The following is a 16,586-nucleotide window of genomic DNA, read 5'->3' on the forward strand; positions in this document are numbered from 1 at the left end:
TGCAATATTTTCAACATACCAACATACAATGGTCTTTTCTGCACCATTGTAACTTGAACACAGACTCAACATACAATACTTCAAAGAACAAACCGATCAGAATGGGCATGTCACGGGTAAAACCCCTGTATTACTGAAGTGCATGCACTGACTGGCTGTACAGGGAGGTACTCTTACTTCATTTTCTGTACTACTCTACTACATGTTCTGTGTTCTTTACCTGTGTACAGTTAGCTCCTCCTATGGACACCAGGTAGGGGCGGCTCCATGTTACTTTTTTAGGACACTGTGTACTGTACAGGACCCTGAAGAAGCTCCTGTCCTCTAAATAGACAGTGATTACAGCTCCCAGCAGATCTTTCTTACTTTTATATGTAAGGATTTGCTTTATCTATATTAGTTATTTTTCCTTAATCCTCACATTTTCTTATTTTTGGATTACATTTTGGGGCTTCAGAACCAATAACCAGATTTCCAAAGAGTTATGGCTTTAAGATACAATGGTCGTCTTGGAACCAATTCATATTGTAACTTAAGGGACCACTTGTATATATATATATATTTTTTTTTCTATTTAATTTAATTATTATTATTTATTTATTTATTTTGCACACAACACGGGAGGCAAATACCTAGTTTCTCCAGCAGATGGCAGTAGTCAACTACCATCCTGGCTCCACTCTACATGAAAAAAAGTTGGAGGCCGCCCAAAAGCAAAAGTTCAATTAACCTTCGCCTTGATTCTCTGAAACTCTCATAACACAGGATCTGCCTCAGTCAGCCTAATGATGAGACATGCTGGTTAAAAGCCGCTGTTTCATGCTCCATAAAAGACATCGGCTCTCAGAAGAAAAAAATAAATAAATAAATATATAAATATATATCCCACAACAACTGATTACATTACAGAGGACACATAAAAGTCTCCAGTGCACCAGTAAACACAACAAGACGGTAAGTAAAACCGGCGGCGCGCAAAACCAACCTATGTTATATCATTGTAATACTGTTTACTATAGTGTTTTGTACTGGTGTAGTAGTATTACTTATGACACTTGGGTTGCCCATTGGTATTTGTGTTTTGTAGAGGTGTAGCAGAGCTAAATGAGTGCATGATAACATGATACGGTCCGTTTACCACAAAGCATAAACTCAGCTCTGCTACGTCTCACATTGCAGCGTGGCGGGGAGGGTTATGTGACATACGATGTGAATGCCTGAAGAAGGTCAGCCATTAGTTTTATTGAGTCAAGATGTAAAGTAGATGACGCTTATCCATGTCAATTAATAAAGGCTATCAATGTGATCTCATTACCATAATGTACTTTGCATAGATTGTCTCGTCCTCATGTCACTATGGCAACACGGTCAGGCGTAGCAGAGCTGAATTTGACATTCAACGGGAAATGCATTTCTAAAGTTAAAGGGGTACTCCGGTGGAAAACAAATAAAAGTTAAACAGATTTGTAAATTACTTCTGTTTAAAAATCTTAATCCTTCCAGTACTTATCAGCTGCTGTATGCTCCAGAGGAAGTTGCATTTCTTTCAGGAATTCTTTTCAGTCTGATTACAGTGCTCTCTGCTGACACCTCTGTCCATGTCAGGAACTGTCTAGAGTACAAGCAAATCCCTATAGCAAACCTCCTCCTGCTCTGGACAATTCCTGATACGGACAGAAGTGTCAGACTGAAAAGAACTCCAGAAAGAAATACAACTTCCTCTGTAGTATACAGCAGCTGATAAGTACTGGAAGGATTAAGATTTTGAAATAGAAGTCATTTACAAAGCTGTTTAACTTTGTGGCTCCAGTTGATTTTTAAAAATGTGTTTTCCACCGGAGTTCCCCTTTAAGACAAAGTGCTATGACAAACCCCGATGAAGCTATTGGGATATCCCAAATGGTCTGACTGTAATATAGTTTTATGTTTAGGCTTTTATTATGACTTAATGCAATATAGTAGGTTTTGTGTTTCATGTGTGAACTTCTCCTTAGGCTCCGTCAGAAGTTGCTACTGTTTCTCTATCTCAATGGTCTCCAAACTGTGGCCCTCCAGATGTTGCAAAACTACAACTTCTAGGATGGTCCGGGCATGGTTGTGGTTTTGCAACATCTGGAGGGCAACAGTTTGGAGACCACTGTTCTAATCCAGTGGTCCCCAACCCAGTCCTCAAGGTACATCCTGGACGGTTGGTGGCCTTAAAGGGGTACTCCGGTGGAAAACATTTTTTTTTAAAACAGATTTGTAAACGACTTCTATTAAAAAATCTTTACCCTTCCAGTACTTTTTAGCAGCTGTATGCTAATTTTTTTTTTCTTTTAATAGAAGTAATTTACAAATCTGTTTAGCTTTCTGGCACCAGTTGATTTAAAAAATAAAAATAAATAAATGTCCCCCATTAATATCTTTTCTAGTGTTGAGCGGCATAGGCCATATTCGAATTCGCGAATATTCGCGAATATATGGACGAATATTCGTCATATATTCGCGAATATTCGCATATTCGTTATATTTCCGTTTTATTTTCGCATATGCGAACATTCGCATATGCGAAAATTATCATGCGAAAATTAGCATATACAAAATTTACATTTGCGAAAATTCGTATATGCGAAAATTAGCATATGCTAATTTTCGCATATGCGAATATTTGCATGACAGTCTCACACAGTAGTATTACAGCCTTCTTTACACCACACAAGCTGGAAGCAGAGAGGGATGATCACTGTGATGTGTACTGTGAAGAAAAAAGAAAAAAAAAAAAAAAAAAAAAAAAAAAAACGAATATTCGTAATTACGAATATATAGCGCTATATTCGCGAAATTCGCGAATTCGCGAATATGCGATATTCGCGAATAATATTCGAATTGCGAATATTCGCGAGCAACACTAATCTTTTCTATCACCAAAGATGCCAGCAGTGAGGTGAAGTACAAAAGAAAGTTTGCCCATTGGTATCATCAATCCAAACAGATTTGCCCAATGGCATTTTAGTGACATCATTATCTCTTACCAGTGGTGGCAGCAGTGAGAACAAGTGGGCAACTTACTCCTTGATGATGCCAACCTGGACAGAACTACCAAATGCCTCCTTGATATTCTTCTCTGCCAAAAGTGGTTCCAGCAGTTTGAACAGATAGAACAGGCAACTAACCCATTTGTATGGACAACCCAAAGATAAATATGCTGAATAACATCTTAAGAACTTTACCAGTCATTATGGTAGCATGGGTGAATAGAAAAAACAACTTAAAAGGGTACTTCGGTGGAAAACATTTTTTTTTTTTTAAATCAACTGGGGCCAGAAAGTTAAACAGATTTGTAAATGACTTCTATTAAAAAATCTTAATCTTAGTCTTCCAGTATTTATCATCTGCTGTACGATCCACAGGAAGAACTTCCTCTGGAGCATACAGCATCTAATAAGTACTGGTAGGATTACGATTTTTAAATAGAAGTAATTTATGAATCTGTTTAACTTTCTGGCACCAGTTGATTTTAAAAAATGTGTTTTCCACCGGAGTACCCCTTTACCTACCTAAGTAAACCTGCAAGTTGGCATCATGATTCTCAGGACTGTGATCAATGATGATGTATAGAATTGGCAACTCACTCATTGGAGTCATCAGTATGGACAGACCTGTCTGTAATGACTAAACCAGGGTAGGGGATAAACCTCTTGGTAAGCTGGGGGGGGGGGGGGGGGGATGGCACAGCAGTAGAATTGTGCACGACCAAAATTTTCGTTTTGCTTCGTTTTTTTTTCGGATAACATTTTTTTTGGTTCTGTTAAAGGGGTACTCCGGTGAAAACCTTTTTTCTATTAAATCAACTGGTGCCAGAAAGTTAAACATATTTGTAAATTACTTCTATTAAAAAATCTTAATCCTGCCAGCACTTATTAGCTGCTGAATGCTACAGAGGAAATTCCTTTCTTTTTGGAACACTGACGACATCACGAGCACAGTGCTCTCTGCTGACATCTCTGTCCATTTTAGGAACCGTACATAGCAGATGTATGCTAAGGGCAGCATGGTGGCTCAGGGGTTAGCACTGCTGCCTTGCAGTGCTGGGGACTTGGGTTCAAATCCCACTAAGGACAACAATAAATAAAGAGTTTTGAAGACAGCAAAGAGCACTGTGCTCGTGATGTCATCAGAGAGAATTCCAAAAAGAAAATAATTTCCTCTGTAGTATTCAGCAGCTAATAAGTACAGGAAGGATTAAGATTTTTTTAATAGAAGTTATTTACAAATCTGTTTAACTTTCTGGTACCAGTTGATTTAAAAGAAAAAAGGTTTTCACCGGAGTACCCCTTTAAACCTTCGGGTTGCAGTAATTCATTTTATTCTGTTTTCGGACGCATTCGTAGATATTTTTTTTCCGGTTCTATTCGGAAACTGTTCGGCTGTCGGATGCATTCGTTATTTCGGATCTATTCGTTATATATATCATTCGTTTCACTTTTGTTTTCAGACGATTTCGTTATTCGTTTTAATGCTTATTTCTAACGCTTCCTTCTAACGCAGGCCTCGCTGATCCTCTCTTGTAATAAAAGCAGGTGTTACCTCAGCTTATTTTGCAGTTGTCTCTGTGCCAGAAGCCAAGTTTTCCTCAGGTAAACCGTCCATTTTTGAGACTCCACCCTCCAGTAACACCAGGCAAACTCTCATAGGACGACCTCACAACTAATTAAACAGCCTCACTGTCTGTGATACAGTAGGGATCGACTGGAAGAAGCTAATTGGCTAAAAGATATCATGTGACAATGAACTCCGATCATGTGACCTCCCAAAGACCATTTGAAAAAATCGAATTAATTATTTACTTCCGTTTTACGGTTAAGGAATGTATTCGTTATCTTATGTTTGTATTATCGTGGTTATTCGGAAATGTTCCAAATATGTTTTTGTGCGTTCGGATCAATTCCCGGTTGTCTCACAGCTCCTGTCTCATGTGAGGTCCCTCTCACGGTTGTGACCAGCAGAAGCCTTCTCTTTCTCTTGGCTTCTGTCTCATGTGATGTCCCTTTCATGGTTGTGACTCACCCGAAACCTTCTCTCACTTTTGGCTCCTGTCTCGAACCTTCTCTCCATTCAGTCACCATTTCATCAGCCCAACAACAACTTGACTGGAAAACCACCTGTTTTTGTAATCTGAAATCTCCTTTTTTTTCCGTACAGGTTGTACAGGTCTTAACCTGCACTCCGAAAACCAGCAGCATAGAATTTGGGGGTGGGACTTTAAAGGGGTACTCCGCCCCCAGACATCTCATCCCCTATCCAAAGGACAGGGAATAAGATGTCTGATCGCAGGGGTCTCGCAGCTGGGACCCCCACAATATCTGTTCAGCACCCGGCATTCGTTGTGACATCACGACCACGCATCCTCAATGCAAGTCTATGGGAGGGGGCGTGGCGGCCGCCACTCCCCCTTTCCTTAGACTTGCATTGAGAGGGCGAGGCGTGACATCACGAGGGGCGTGTCAGTGACATCACAAATGTTCCGAACACTGGGGCAGTGGAGTACCCCTTTAATACTGCCAGGTCACACAACCACAACATGTTAACCCCTACCATTACTCAAGAAACGGAAATGAACAAGGTGAACATACGCACGCATAACCATACATTAATGCTTTGCTAATAGCACAAACAGTTATACATAATAAATTATGACAAAATATAAATGTGCATACTTAAATATGAAAAACCTTAGGTTTGCAAGAATAACTCCTGAAGGTGTCACAAAGTAAATGCGGATGCCTAGGAAAAGCTGCAACAACATTGCTGGAGTACTTCAACTGTAGCATAAGTATTAAGCCTATCAGGCTGTATTTGTGCGAGGAGCTTGGATATCTTCCGCACTTCTAGGCAGGGTGTTAAAGGGGTACTCCGGTGGGAAACTTTTTTTTTTTTTCATCAACTGGTGCCAGAAAGTTAAACATGACTAAGGGCCTGATGGCCTGAAACGCGTCGGTGTTTGAGGAGTTCCAATCATGCAACTTTGCACTTTGTTGTCCTAGTGCTGATTTTCCCTGCCTTCTATGGATTTTTAATCTTGGATTACAATAAAGAAGTATATTTTTATTCAGTGCTGGCTCCACCCTTCCTTGTCCCTAGATTTGTAAATTACTTCTATTTAAAAATCTTTACCCTTCCAGTACTTATTAGCTGCTGAATACTACAGAGGAAATTCTTTTCTTTTTGGAACACATACCTCTCTGCTGACATCACGAGCACAGTGCTCTCTGCTGACATCTCTGTCCATTTTAGGAACTGTCCAGAGTAGGAGAAAATCCTCATAGAAAACATATGCTGCTCTGGACAGTTCCTAAAATGGACAGAGATGTCAGCAGAGAGCACAGTGCTCGTGATGTCAGCAGAGAGCTCTGTGTTCCAAAAAATAAAAGAATTTCCTCTGTAGTATTCAGCAGCTAATAAGTACTGGAAGGATTAAGATTTTTTAATAGAAGTCATTTACAAATCTGTTTAACATTCTGGCACCAGTTGATAAGAAAAAAAAAAAGTTTTCCACCGGAGAACCCCTTTAAGGAGTCGTGTGTAGTGGCGGGGCGTACATGCCGTTTTGCGGATGATTTTGCCGATTTGGGCCCCATGGTGGCTGGTTTTACTCTCTGAGTCAGTGTTGGGACCCTCAATTTAGGAGAGTTTGGTAGTGTAATGTACATGGTCCGCTGGCTCTGCCCACAGCAGTGGCGGGATCCGGGATCCAGCGAACGCAGATCACGGTCTGGTAAGGCTGTAGGTTGGAGCTGCAGTAGTTATATCCACAGTGGGCTCAGCACTCAGAACTAGTACTGTCGCAAATGCGAATATTCGACATGCAAATTTTTACCGCGAATATCGGCACTTCGCAATTTCGCGAATATTTAGAATATAATGATTTATATATGTATATATGTATATATTGTAATGACGAATATTCGTGTTTTTTTTCATGCAAATTTTTATGAAAATGTATGCAAATATCGGCACTTCCAGACTAGACACTGATCCCTCCCTTCTTTTAGGTGAAATAAATAATTGCGCATGCGCACTATGCAAATTTCATTACAAATTTTCGCATGAAAAAAAAATTAACATAGCGAATATGCAAATTTTGCAAACATAGGACAAATATTCGTTCATATATTCGCGAAATATGGTGAATTCAAATATGGCCCCTGCCGCTCATCCCTAGTACTGAGTTGGCTGGCTTATTGAATCTACAGGGTCACTCACTGTTTGTCACTTTGCACTTCTTCTTGTGCACTGCTGCACCTCTGCTGGGTCACGTGTGCCTCAGCCGGAAACGTTATGTTCTGGTTTGAATGACCCGGCGCGAGCCTTAGCCGTACAGCAGAGTTTTCAGGCTGCCGGAACACTGTTTTTGTGATTGGTTGTTAAAGGGGTATTCCAGGAATTTTTTTTTATTTGGCTATGCTACAGGGGCTGTAAAGTTAGTGTAGTTCATAATATAGTGTCTGTACCTGGGTGTGACGGTTTTCTCACAATTTTTCTGTGATTTTCAATTTTTTTTTTTTTTCAGCATACAAAATTACTGTTGTCTCAGATTTTTTCCAGGTTGCAATGTGGCCAAGACCTGACTCACTAGTCAGCTGATGACAGGGAGCCTGTCTGCTTCAATGGGTGGAGCGATCAATCTGCAACTAATGCAACAGCTGTAGGCACCCTGATTGAAAACACAGGTCTTTTGAATGGATGCAGCTCATTTATGTTTCAATGGGTGGGGTGACTGATGTGTGGGAGGGAGGAAAATGGAATTGTGGGATTTGTAGTCAAAAAAAGAAAAGTCAAAGAGGAAATTCCAGTACACAAAAAGCTAGCCACAGTGTTATGGTAATCTCACAACATAGCCATTTAGCCCCAAGACAAGCGCAGATCCTTCCTAAGCATGTCCATTACTGTCTGCCAGGTACGTACTTGCCCATAGAAGGGTATACGTTCATAGTTTTTAATGTATACGTTCATAGCATTTACAGTGCGTAAATGTTCATTTCATTTAGTTTTTTATATGTTATAGTGTTCAGTGCATATACGTTCATAGATACGTTATAGTGTCTGCAGTGTGTATACGTTCATAGAATTTTTTGTACGTATATGTTCAATGCATTTAGTAATTATACGCCTATAGCGTTTAGTGCATAGATGTTCATTGAATTTATAGTGCGGATGTGTTTTATAGCAATCATAGGGTGTAAACTTGATAGCGTTTTTAGTGTCGATTCATAGTGTGTGTGATTGCGTTTTGTTTCTTAGCATTATGTATTATGTTATAGCTTTTATGTTCATGCGCTCATGGCATTTATACTGTTCATACACTCACGACAGGTATATTGTTTATACGCCCATGGCATTTATATTATGCATACGCTCATAGCATTTATACTATTCCCATGCTCATGGCCTCTATACTGTTCACACGCTCGTAGCGTTATATACAGTCATGGCCGTAAATGTTGGCACCCCTGAAATTTTTCTAGAAGATGAAGTATTTCTCACAGAAAAGGATTGCAGTAACACGTGTTTTGTATTCACATGTTTATTCCTTTTGTGTGTATTGGAACTAAACCAAAAAAGGGAGGAAAAAATGCAAATTGGACATAATGTCACCAAACTCCAAAAATAGGCTGGACAAAATTATTGGCACCCTTAACTTAATTGTTACGCCGAGCGCTCCGGGTCCCCGCTCCTCCCCGGAGCGCTCGCTACACTCTCGTTACTGCAGCGCCCCGGTCACATCCACTGACCGGGTGCGCTGCGATACTACCTCCAGCCGGGATGCGATTCGCGATGCGGGTGGCGCCCGCTCGCGATGCGCACCCCGGCTCCCGTACCTGACTCGCTCTCCGTCGGTCCTGTCCCGGCGCGCGCGGCCCCGCTCCCTAGGGCGCGTGCGCGCCGGGTCTCTGCGATTTAAAGGGCCACTGCGCCGCTGATTGGCGCAGTGGTTCTAATTAGTGTGTTCACCTGTGCACTCCATATATATACCTCACTTCCCCTGCACTCCCTCGCCGGATCTTGTTGCCCTTGTGCCTAGTGAAAGCGTTCCCTTGTGTGTTCCTAGCCTGTGTTCCAGACCTCCTGCCGTTGCCCCTGACTACGATCCTTGCTGCCTGCCCCGACCTTCTGCTACGTCCGACCTTGCTTCTGTCTACTCCCTTGTACCGCGCCTATCTTCAGCAGTCAGAGAGGTTGAGCCGTTGCTAGTGGATACGACCTGGTCACTACCGCCGCAGCAAGACCATCCCGCTTTGCGGCGGGCTCTGGTGAATACCAGTAGTGACTTAGAACCGGTCCACTAGCACGGTCCACGCCAATCCCTCTCTGGCACAGAGGATCCACCTCCTGCCAGCCGGCATCGTGACAGTAGATCCGGCCATGGATCCCGCTGAAGTACCTCTGCCAGATGTCGCTGACCTCACCACGGTGGTCGCCCAGCAGTCGCAACAGATAGCGCAACAAGGCCACCAGCTGTCTCAACTGACCGTGATGCTACAGCAGCTACTACCACAGCTTCAGCAATCATCTCCTCCGCCAGCTCCTGCACCTCCTCCGCAGCGAGTGGCCGCTTCAGGCCTACGACTATCCTTGCCGGATAAATTTGATGGGGACTCTAAGTTTTGCCGTGGCTTTCTTTCACAATGTTCCCTGCACTTGGAGATGATGTCGGACCAATTTCCTACTGAAAGGTCTAAGGTGGCTTTCGTAGTCAGCCTTCTGTCTGGAAAAGCTCTGTCATGGGCCACACCGCTCTGGGACCGCAATGACCCCGTCACTGCCTCTGTACACTCCTTCTTCTCGGAAATTCGTAGTGTCTTTGAGGAACCTGCCCGAGCCTCCTCTGCTGAGACTGCCCTGCTGAACCTGGTCCAGGGTAATTCTTCCGTTGGCGAGTACGCCATACAATTCCGTACTCTTGCTTCTGAACTATCCTGGAATAATGAGGCCCTCTGCGCGACCTTTAAAAAAGGCCTATCCAGCAACATTAAAGATGTTCTGGCCGCACGAGAAATTCCTGCCAATCTACATGAACTCATTCATCTTGCCACTCGCATTGACATGCGTTTTTCCGAAAGGCGTCAGGAGCTCCGCCAGGATATGGACTTTGTTCACACGAGGCGTTTTTTCTCCCCGGCTCCTCTCTCCTCTGGTCCTCTGCAATCCGTTCCTGTGCCTCCCGCTGTGGAGGCTATGCAAGTTGACCGGTCTCGCCTGACACCTCAAGAGAGGACACGACGCCGCATGGAGAATCTCTGCCTGTACTGTGCCGGTACCGAACACTTCCTGAAGGATTGTCCTATCCGTCCTCCCCGCCTGGAAAGACGCACGCAGACTCCGCACAAAAGTGAGACAGTCCTTGATGTCAACTCTGCTTCTCCACGTCTTACTGTGCCTGTGCGGATATCTGCATCTACCTTCTCCTTCTCTACTATGGCCTTCTTGGATTCCGGATCTGCAGGAAACTTTATTTTGGCCTCTCTCATCAACAGGTTCAACATCCCGGTAACCAGTCTCGCCAGGCCCCTCTACATCAATTGTGTTAACAATGAAAGATTGGACTGTACCATACGTTACCGCACGGATCCCCTTCTAATGTGCATCGGACCTCATCAAGAAAAAATTGAGTTCTTGGTCCTCCCCAATTGCACTTCCGAAATTCTCCTTGGACTACCGTGGCTTCAACGCCATTCCCCAACCCTGGATTGGTCCACGGGGGAGATCAAGAGCTGGGGTATCTCTTGTTTCAAGGACTGCCTTAAACCGGTTCCCAGTACTCCCTGCCGTGACCCTGTGGTTCCCCCTGTAACCGGTCTCCCTAAGGCCTATATGGACTTTGCTGATGTGTTTTGCAAAAAACAAGCTGAGACTCTACCTCCTCACAGGCCTTATGACTGTCCTATTGACCTCCTCCCGGGCACTACTCCACCCCGGGGCAGAATTTATCCTCTGTCCGCCCCGGAGACTCTTGCTATGTCTGAGTACATCCAGGAAAATTTAAAAAAGGGGTTTATCCGCAAATCCTCCTCTCCTGCCGGAGCTGGATTTTTCTTTGTGTCCAAAAAAGATGGCTCCCTACGTCCTTGCATTGACTACCGCGGTCTTAATAAAATCACGGTAAAGAACCGCTACCCTCTACCTCTTATCTCTGAACTCTTTGATCGCCTCCAAGGTGCCCACATCTTTACCAAACTGGACTTAAGAGGTGCTTATAATCTCATCCGCATCAGGGAGGGGGATGAATGGAAAACGGCATTTAACACTAGAGATGGACACTTTGAGTATCTGGTCATGCCCTTTGGCCTGTGCAACGCCCCTGCCGTCTTCCAAGACTTTGTTAATGAAATTTTTTGTGATCTCTTATATTCCTGTGTTGTTGTGTATCTGGACGATATTCTGATTTTTTCTGCCAACCTAGAAGAACACCGCCAGCATGTCCGCATGGTTCTTCAGAGACTTCGTGACAATCAACTGTATGCCAAAATGGAGAAATGTCTGTTTGAATGTCAATCTCTTCCTTTCCTAGGATACTTGGTCTCTGGCCAGGGACTACAAATGGATCCAGACAAACTCTCTGCCGTCTTAGATTGGCCACGCCCCTCCGGACTCCGTGCTATCCAACGTTTTTTGGGGTTCGCCAATTATTACAGACAATTTATTCCACATTTTTCCACCATTGTGGCTCCTATCGTGGCTTTAACCAAGAAGAATGCCAATCCTAAGTCCTGGTCTCCTCAAGCGGAAGACGCCTTTAAACGGCTCAAGTCGGCCTTTTCTTCTGCTCCCGTGCTCTCCAGACCTGACCCATCTAAACCCTTCCTATTTGAGGTTGATGCCTCCTCAGTAGGAGCTGGAGCGGTTCTTCTACAAAAAAATTCTTCCGGGCATGCTGTTACCTGTGGTTTTTTTTCTAGGACCTTCTCTCCGGCGGAGAGGAACTACTCCATCGGGGATCGAGAGCTACTGGCCATTAAATTAGCACTTGAGGAATGGAGGCATCTGCTGGAGGGATCTAAATTTCCAGTTATTATTTACACCGATCACAAGAATCTCTCCTATCTCCAGTCTGCCCAACGGCTGAATCCTCGCCAGGCCAGGTGGTCTCTGTTCTTTGCCCTGTTTAATTTTGAAATTCACTTTCGCCCTGCCGATAAGAACATCAGGGCCGATGCCCTCTCTCGTTCCTCGGATGCCTCGGAAGTAGAGCTCTCTCCGCAACACATCATTCCTCCTGACTGCCTGATCTCCACTTCTCCAGCCTCCATCAGGCAAACTCCTCCAGGGAAGACCTTCGTCTCTCCACGCCAACGCCTCGGAATCCTCAAATGGGGTCACTCCTCCCATCTCGCAGGCCATGCGGGCATCAAGAAATCCGTGCAACTCATCTCTCGTTTCTATTGGTGGCCGACTCTGGAGACGGATGTTGTTGATTTTGTGCGGGCCTGCACTGTCTGTGCCCGGGACAAGACTCCTCGCCAGAAGCCTGCTGGTCTCCTTCACCCTCTGCCTGTCCCCGAACAGCCTTGGTCTCTGATTGGTATGGACTTTTTTACAGACTTACCCCCATCCCGTGGCAACACTGTTGTTTGGGTGGTCGTTGATCGATTTTCCAAGATGGCACATTTTATTCCTCTTCCTGGTCTTCCTTCAGCGCCTCAGTTGGCAAAACAATTTTTTGTACACATTTTTCGTCTTCACGGGTTGCCCACGCAGATCGTCTCGGATAGAGGCGTCCAATTCGTGTCAAAATTCTGGAGGGCTCTCTGTAAACAACTCAAGATTAAATTAAACTTTTCTTCTGCTTATCATCCTCAATCCAATGGGCAAGTAGAAAGAATTAACCAGGTCCTGGGTGATTATTTACGGCATTTTGTTTCCTCCCGCCAGGATGACTGGGCAGATCTTCTACCATGGGCCGAATTCTCGTATAACTTCAGAGTCTCTGAATCTTCTTCCAAATCCCAATTTTTCGTGGTGTACGGCCGTCACCCTCTTCCCCCCCTCCTTACTCCCTTGCCCTCTGGCTTGCCCGCTGTGGATGAAATAACTCGTGATCTTTCCACCATATGGAAAGAGACCCAAAATTCTCTCTTACAGGCTTCATCACGCATGAAGAAGTTTGCTGATAAGAAAAGAAGATCTCCCCCCATTTTTTCTCCCGGAGACAAGGTATGGCTCTCCGCTAAATATGTCCGCTTCCGTGTTCCCAGCTACAAATTGGGACCACGCTATCTTGGTCCTTTCAAAGTTTTGTGCCAGATTAATCCTGTCTCTTACAAACTTCTTCTTCCTCCTTCTCTTCGTATTCCTAATGCCTTTCATGTCTCTCTTCTTAAACCACTCATCCTCAACCGTTTCTCTCCTAAACTTATTTCTCCCACTCCTGTCTCCGGTTCTTCGGACACCTTTCCTGTAACGGAGATACTGGCCTCCAAAAAGGTCAGAGGGAAAACCTTTTTTTTGGTTGACTGGGAGGGCTGTGGTCCTGAAGAGAGATCCTGGGAACCTGAGGACAATATCCTAGATAAAAGTCTGGTCCTCAGGTTCTCAGGCTCAAAGAAGAGGGGGAGACCCAAGGGGGGGGGTACTGTTACGCCGAGCGCTCCGGGTCCCCGCTCCTCCCCGGAGCGCTCGCTACACTCTCGTTACTGCAGCGCCCCGGTCACATCCACTGACCGGGTGCGCTGCGATACTACCTCCAGCCGGGATGCGATTCGCGATGCGGGTGGCGCCCGCTCGCGATGCGCACCCCGGCTCCCGTACCTGACTCGCTCTCCGTCGGTCCTGTCTCGGCGCGCGCGGCCCCGCTCCCTAGGGCGCGCGCGCGCCGGGTCTCTGCGATTTAAAGGGCCACTGCGCCGCTGATTGGCGCAGTGGTTCTAATTAGTGTGTTCACCTGTGCACTCCATATATATACCTCACTTCCCCTGCACTCCCTCGCCGGATCTTGTTGCCCTTGTGCCTAGTGAAAGCGTTCCCTTGTGTGTTCCTAGCCTGTGTTCCAGACCTCCTGCCGTTGCCCCTGACTACGATCCTTGCTGCCTGCCCCGACCTTCTGCTACGTCCGACCTTGCTTCTGTCTACTCCCTTGTACCGCGCCTATCTTCAGCAGTCAGAGAGGTTGAGCCGTTGCTAGTGGATACGACCTGGTCACTACCGCCGCAGCAAGACCATCCCGCTTTGCGGCGGGCTCTGGTGAATACCAGTAGTGACTTAGAACCGGTCCACTAGCACGGTCCACGCCAATCCCTCTCTGGCACAGAGGCTCCACCTCCTGCCAGCCGGCATCGTGACATTAATATTTGGTTGCACACCCTTTGGAAAAAATAACTGAAATCAGTGGCTTCCTATAACCATCAATAAGCTTCTCACACCTCTCAGCCTGAATGTTGGATCACTCTTCCCTTACAAACTGCTCCAGGTCTCTCTTATTGGAAGGCGCCTTTTCCCAACAGCAATTTTAAGATCTCTCCACAGGTTTTCAATGGGATTTAGATCTGGACTCATTGCTGCCACTTCAGAACTCTCCGCGCTTTGTTGCCATCCATTTCTGGGGGCTTTTTGACATATGTTTGGGGTCATTGTCCTGCTGGAAGACCCAAGATCTCAGACATAAACCCAGCTTTCTGACACTGGGCTGTACAGTGCGACCCAAAATCCATTGGTAATCCTCAGATTTCATGATGCCTTGTACACATTCAAGACACCAAGTGCTAGAGGCAGCAAAACAACCCCAAAACATCATTGAACCTCCCCCATATCTCACTGTAGGTACTGTGTTCTTTTCTTTGTAGGCCTCATTCCGTTTTCGGTAAACAGCAGAATGATGTGCTTCACCAAAAAGCTCTATCTTGGACTCATCTGTCCAGAAGACGTTTTCCCAAAAGGATTTTGGCTTACTCAAGTTCATTTTGGCAGAATGTAGTCTTGCTTTTTTATGTCTCTGTGTCAACAGTGGGGTCCTCCTGGGTTCTGCCATAGCATTTCATTTAATTTACATGTCAACGGATAGTTTGCGCTGACACTGATGCTCGAGAGCCACACTCTGTCACCTGGAGAAAATCCTGGAGGAGCCCTGCGTTTCTTGTCTGCTTGGGATTTCATGCGGGCCGAGGATTTAAGAAGAGCGGTGCCAGTCTCTCGCCAAATGGAGGAAAAATCCTGGATGAGCCCATCAACTGCAGGAACAGAAGAGGAAGACAACGGCAGAGGGGGCAGAGGATGGCGACTGTAGACCACGAAAAACGGTGATTTGTTGGAGGCGGAGGAGTTCCTGTAGTTGTAGGAGAATTCCACCCAAGGAAGAAGATCAGCCCAATCATCATGACATGAGCATACAAAATGGCGTAGATATTCCCCCAAGACTTGGTTTACGCGTTCCACTTGGCCGTTAGTTTGGGGGTGATGAGAGGATGAGAAATCTAATTTCACTTTGAACCGTCCACACAGAGCTCTCCAGAATTTAGAAACAAATTGCACCCTACGATCAGAAACAATATGCAGAGGAAGACCATGAAGGCGAAAAATGTGCAGGAAAAAATGTTTTGCCAGCAGAGGCGCAGAAGGTAATCCCAGTAGGGGTAAAAAGTGTGCCATTTTAGAGAAACGGTCAACAACGACCCAAATGACCGTCATACCCTGGGAAGGAGGATGGTCAGTCACAAAGTCCATGGCGATGTGAGACCATGGGGTCTCAGGAACAGTAAGAGGTTGGAGCAGCCCAGCCGGCTTCTGACGAGGCGACTTGTCCCGTGCGCAGACTTGAACAAACTCGAACACATCCTTAGCCATATTGGGCCACCAATATCTTTGGGAGATAAGTTGAAGGGTCTTTTGGACACCTGTGGATACCTTTTGGCAAGGAAGAGTGCCCCCACTTAAGGACTTCCATCTGTTGGCTAGGAGGTACATAGGATTTGCCCGGAGGGAGAAGACAAAGATCCACAGGTGCCACGGCAATAAGGCGCTCAGGTGGAATTATATGTTGTGGAGTAACCTCTTCAACCACTACATCAAAAGAGCGGGAGAGGGCATCTGCCCTGATGTTCTTGCTAGCTGGACGGAAGTGGATCTCAAAGTTGAAGCGAGCAAAGAACAGGGACCAACGAGCTTGTCGTGGGTTGAGCCTCTGTGCGGACTGGAGATAGGCAAGATTTTTGTGGTCCGTGTAAATGCAAAAAGGAAGAATGGAGCCCTCGAGAAGATGCCTCCACTCTTCGAGTGCCAATTTGATGGCCAACAACTCCCTGTCTCCAATGGAATAGTTTCTCTCGGCTGGGGTGAAGGTCTTAGAGAAATAACCGCAAGTTAAGGTCTTGCCCTTAGATGATTTCTGGGTGAGAACAGCTCTGGCTCCTATGGAAAAGGCATCCACTTCCAAAGAAAAGGGCTTAGCGGGGTCAGGTCTGGAAAGCACAGGTGCGGCGAAGGCGACCTTCAGAGACTGGAAGGCCTCTTCAGCCTGAGAAGGCCAGGATTTTGGACCTGCCCCTTTCTTGGTCAAGGCCACAATAGGAGACACCAGGGTAGAGTAGTGCGGAATGAATTGCCTGTAATAATTG

The 16,586-nt window shown here is 45.4% G+C and overlaps 1 protein-coding gene across 2 annotated transcripts in view; it reads left to right on the top strand.

The window, feature by feature from the left end:
• The first annotated feature begins 749 nt into the window (after positions 1-749).
• The window catches only part of LOC130267442 (tetraspanin-11-like), an 81,922-nt gene continuing 66,085 nt past the window's right edge, over positions 750-16,586 (top strand). The window contains exon 1 of one of the 2 annotated variants that reach the window (XM_056517273.1): positions 750-954. The gene's annotated coding sequence lies outside the window, so the exon portion shown is untranslated. The remainder of the gene's footprint in view (positions 955-16,586) is intronic. The other variant, XM_056517272.1, reaches the window with a different exon arrangement.

The sequence above is a fragment of the Hyla sarda genome, chromosome 4, assembly GCF_029499605.1.
Source record: "Hyla sarda isolate aHylSar1 chromosome 4, aHylSar1.hap1, whole genome shotgun sequence".
Classification (NCBI taxonomy): domain Eukaryota; kingdom Metazoa; phylum Chordata; class Amphibia; order Anura; family Hylidae; genus Hyla; species Hyla sarda.